Genomic DNA, 5,172 nt, shown 5'->3' on the forward strand with positions numbered 1-5,172 from the left:
GACGACTTCTACTGAAGCAGGCGTGGCCACTAGGACCGGAGGTATCCCATGTCTGGTGCCAGCTCTGCGTAACAAGCGTTTGCCCAAGGATTTCAATGGACCTATGAAGGTGCCTAATTACACGGATGACTTACAGCCTGGGGCATGGATTGAAAGCTACGAGATGGCTATGGAGTTACCGGAGGTCAGTGACGCTGTGATGGCCAAGTACTTCACCATGATGTTGGATGGGACTGCCCGCACTTGGTTGAAGGGGCTACCGCCTAATTCCATCGGGTCATGGGCAGAGTTAAAAGCCCGGTTCATTCAGAACTTCAAAGATACATGCAAGCATCCCATGTCAATTGTGGTTTTGACTAGTTGCAAGCAGGAGGAAGGTGAGTCCACGACCCGTTGGGTGCGCCGGGTCAAAGCCATAATACATTCATCTGATAAGATGGACGTCGGCTCTGCAGTCTTAATGTTGGAGAAAAATTGCCGTTTTTTGCCTCTGAAGATGAAGCTAGGGCGGCTCAAGCGTGATTGTAATGATATGGGTACGCTGATGGCGGCTCTGGTCAAGTACGCTGACTTTAATAGTACCAAGGATCCCGAGTCTTATGATGAAAAGATAGGGAAGGGAAAGAAGAATGGCAACGGAAAGAGCCCTCAGCATAACCCAGCAAATCAAGGAGATAATAAACGTAAGGCTGATGGTAGCTTGGAGTTTGTGGCTAACACTAATGCACAGGGCAACAATCAACGACATAAGGAGAGACCACCTCCCCGGTCCGGCGGGTCAGGCCCCACGCTTGAGCAGTTACTGAATGAACCCTGTCCAAGGCATGGCACTCAACAGAAGTCGGCCACTCATCTATGGAAGGACTGTATGATCATGAAGGCTTTCAAGAATTCCAACATGTTCGACGGTAATAATGGGAAGGGCGGCAGCTTAGGTGGCGGCAGTTTTCATGGCCCGGGCGGCGGATCAAATTCAAATTTTTAAAATTCTCAAGGTAATCAAGGTGGTTATAACCAGCAATCTGGCCAGGGTGGTCAGCAGCAACAACAACAGCAGGGTGGATACGAGAGCCATCCAAAGCAGCTGAATAGTGGACAATATCATGTGTTTACCACTAGTTTGTGCAAACGAGACCAGAAGCTTCATAAGAGGGCTGTGACCGCTGTTGAGCCGGCAGTTCCTTGTTATTTGAGATGGTCTGAGCAGCCTATTCTATGCAGTAGGGAAGATCACCCTCCTCGGGTTGACTATCCGGGTCACCTGGCCTTGGTGGTGGCCCCTCGGGTTGGTGGATATAAATTCACTAAAGTGCTCATGGATGGAGGCAGCAGCATCAACATCCTCTATTATGAGACCTTCTACCACATGGGGTTAACTGATAAAAACCTTAAGCAGTCCAACACTGTTTTCCATGGCGTGGTGCCTGGTAAGTCGGCGTATCCAGTTGGCAAGATCGAGCTGGAGGTAGCCCTTGGAGATGAATATGACTCCAGGGCTGAGAAATTGACTTTTGAGGTGGTCAAGATCAGAAGCCCGTATCATGCTCTGTTTGGGTGGCCGGTTTATGCCAAGTTCATGGCGAGGTCGTGTTATGTTTATTTGCAGCTCAAAATGTCGGGTCATAAAGGCACCATCACAGTGCATGGGAGTAGGAAGATAGCCTTGGAATGTGAGGAAGGCGATGCCGCTTTTGCTGAATCTGTTTGTGTGACAGAAGAGCTAAAGTTCTACAAGGACAATGTTGACCCGACAGATATGTCGTCTTTGAAAAAGCCAACCACAGAGCATGAGCTGGTCATGAAGTTTAAGTCGTCCGATGATACTAAGCTTGTTGACTTTGTTCCAGGCGACTCATCTAAGCAGTTCAGTATCAGTGCCAATCTGGATCCCAAATAGGTAAGCGCACTCATCGAGTTCATCCATGAGAACCAGGACATCTTTGCATGGAAACCTTCTGACATGCCGGGTGTACCGAGAGAACTCGCTGAGCACACTCTTAATATTGATCCAAAATTTAAGCCGGTCAAGCAGTTTCTTTGGCGGTTCAATGGGGAGAGGCTTAAGGCCATTGGTGAGGAGGTAGCCCAGCTCTTGGCGGCTGGGTTCATTGTTGAAGTTTTCACCCAGAGTGGTTGGCTAACCCGGTGCTTGTGCTTAAAAAGAATGGCACTTGGCGTATGTGTGTGGATTACACGGACCTAAACAAAGCTTGTCCGGCTGATCCCTTCACTCTCCCTTGTATTGATCAAATCATTGATGCTACGGCGGGTTGTGAGCGTGTGAGCTTTTTGGATGCTTACTCTAGTTATCATCAAATCAAGATGGTAGTTAAGGACCAGGAGAAGACAATGTTCATTACTCCATTTGGAGCCTTCTGCTATGTATCTATTCCCTTTGGGCTTAAGAGTGCCCAGGCGACTTATCAGCAATGTGTGCAAAACTGTCTTCACAGTCAGATTGGGCGCAATGTTCATGCTTATGTGGATGACATTATGGTAAAATCCAGAGAGAAGGAGACCTTGATAGATGATCTGAAGGAGACCTTTGATAATCTCCGGGTCTACAAGATGATGCTTAACCCGGCCAAGTGTGTTTTTGGTGTGCCTGCAGGCAAGCTTTTGGGTTTTCTGGTCTCTAACAGGGGCATTGAGGCTAACCCAGAGAAGATCAAGGCCATCACTTCTTTGGCTAAACCAGCGTGTATCAATGATGTTCAGCGTTTGGCGGGTCATATTGCTGCTTCAAGCCGGTTCATAAGCCGGTTAGGTGAGAAGGTCATACCGCTGTATTAGATGATGAAGAAGACAGACGATTTTGTCTGGAGCGATGTTGCTAATGCTGCCTTTGAAGACTTGAAGAGACAGCTAGCTAAGCCGCCCGCCCTTGTTGCTCCCATTGATAAGGAGCCCTTATTGTTATATGTGGCTGCTAACACACGTGATGTCAGCATGGCCATCATGGTGGAGCGCAAGGAGGTTGGCAAGGAACATCCAGTTCAGCGGCCGATTTACTACATCAGTGAGGTACTTATTGAGTCCAAACAACAGTATCCACATTGGCAGATGCTTGTTTATGGGGTGTTCATGGCAAGCCGGAAGCTTAAGCAATATTTCCTGGGCCACCCTATCACGGTGGTCAGTTCTGCTCCTTTAGGAGATATCATTCAAAATAGAGAAGCCACAGGACGAGTCGCCAAGTGGGCTATTGAACTTGGGCCTCATGGTTTAAAGTATGTGCCACACACTTCTATCAAATCTCAGGCACTAGTGGATTTCATCAACGATTGGACAGAGCTGCAGATGCCTGAAGAGAAGCCAGACAATACGTATTGGACTATTCACTTTGATGGATTCAGGCAATTGGAGGTCTTGGGGGCTGGAGTTGTTTTAGCTTCCCCTCGAGGTGACAAATTTTGTTATGTGCTACGGTTGATGTTTCCCTGTACTAACAATGCAGCTGAGTATGAGGCCTTACTCCATGGTCTTCAGATGGCTAAGGAGATGAGCTTAAGCCTGGTAAGGTGTTTTGGTGACTCAGATTTGGTGGCTCAACAAGTATCGGGCAAGTGGGATTCCAAGGATCCTCTCATGGCGGCTTATCACCGTGAAGTTGATGCCATTGCTGGACATTTCAAGGGTTACCAAGTGGAGCACATTGACCACATAAAGAACGAGGCGGCTGATGCCTTAAGCCGGCTAGGCTATCAGCGTAAGCCGGTGCCGCCTAATACTTTCTTGGATATTCTGCATAACCCTTCTGTCAAGTTACCTATACAGGAAGACTTGGCCGTTCCTGACCCGGGAGCACAATTCGTGGCGGCTCTTCACGTCATCCCATATTGGACAGTGCCATATTTGGCTTACATGACCCGGGGCGAGTTGCCTGAGGATGAAACCTTGGCCAGGCAGATAACCCGGCGTTCTAAGTCAATGACAATTGCCAATGGCGAGTTGCGTCATCGCAGTGTTACAGGGGCGTTTCAGCGTTGTGTCTCTCCTGAAGAAGGCCAAGAAATTCTACGTGAGATTCATGAAGGGGTTGTGGCCATCTTGCCGGGTCAAAATCCCTTGTGGCCAAGGCGTCCTATCATGCATTTTATTGGCTGACGGCTCATGCTGATGCAGAGGACCTGGTCAGTAAATGTGGCGGTTGTCAGAAAGTCTCAAGACGTGCTCACGTGCCGGCTCAAGAGCTGAGAATGATTCCAATTGCTTGGCCGTTTGCAGTCTGGGGGCTTGACATGGTTGGACCTTTTAAAATATCCAAAGATAAAAAGACCCACCTTCTGGTGGCAGTTGATAAATTTACAAAGTGGGTTGAGGCAGAGCCAATCAGTAAGTGTGATGCAGCTACGGCGGTTCAGTTCATGAAAAAGGTGATATTTCGCTTCGTCTTTCCACACAGCATTATAACTAACAATGGCACTAATCTGTCTAAAGGCGCCATGGAAGAATTTTGTCAATGTGAGCATATTTGGCTTGATGTTTCATCAGTGGCTCACCCCCAATCCAATGGTCAAGCTGAGAGAGCCAATCAAGAGATCTTGAAAGGCATCAAGCCCCGGCTTTTGGTCCCCTTGCAGCGGACATCGGGTTGTTGGGTTGAGGAGTTACACTCTGTGATATGGAGCATCAATACTACTCCCAACAGGTCTACGGGTTATACGCCTTTCTTCATGGTTTACGGAGCAAAGGCGGTTCTCCCTAGTGACATCCATCATGACTCGCCCCGTGTGGCGGCTTAGGTTGAGGCGGACATTGAAAAGGCGCGTCGGGATGCCTTTGACCTGTTAGATGAAAATCGTGACTTGGCAGCAGCTCGCTCGGCGATTTATCAATAGGACCTGCACTGCTATCACAGCCGCCAGGTTAAGTCCAAAACCTTTCAGGAAGGTGATTTGGTGCTCCGTTTCATCGAGGATCAAACTGATGCACACAAGTTATCCCCACCTTGGGAAGGGCCCTTTGTGGTCAGCAAGAACTTGAACAACGGGTCATACTACCTTATCGATGTTCGAGAGCACAAAGACTCACGTAAGTCGGAGGAGGAGACCCGCCGGCCGTGGAATATCACTCATCTTCGGCCTTACTACACTTGAGCCACTGGCTCTCACAATGTACATATTTTGACGATGTATATATTATGATAAATAATAAAGAAGGACCTCTATC

Source organism: Triticum aestivum, chromosome 6B, assembly GCF_018294505.1.
Source record: "Triticum aestivum cultivar Chinese Spring chromosome 6B, IWGSC CS RefSeq v2.1, whole genome shotgun sequence".
In the NCBI taxonomy this organism is placed as follows: domain Eukaryota; kingdom Viridiplantae; phylum Streptophyta; class Magnoliopsida; order Poales; family Poaceae; genus Triticum; species Triticum aestivum.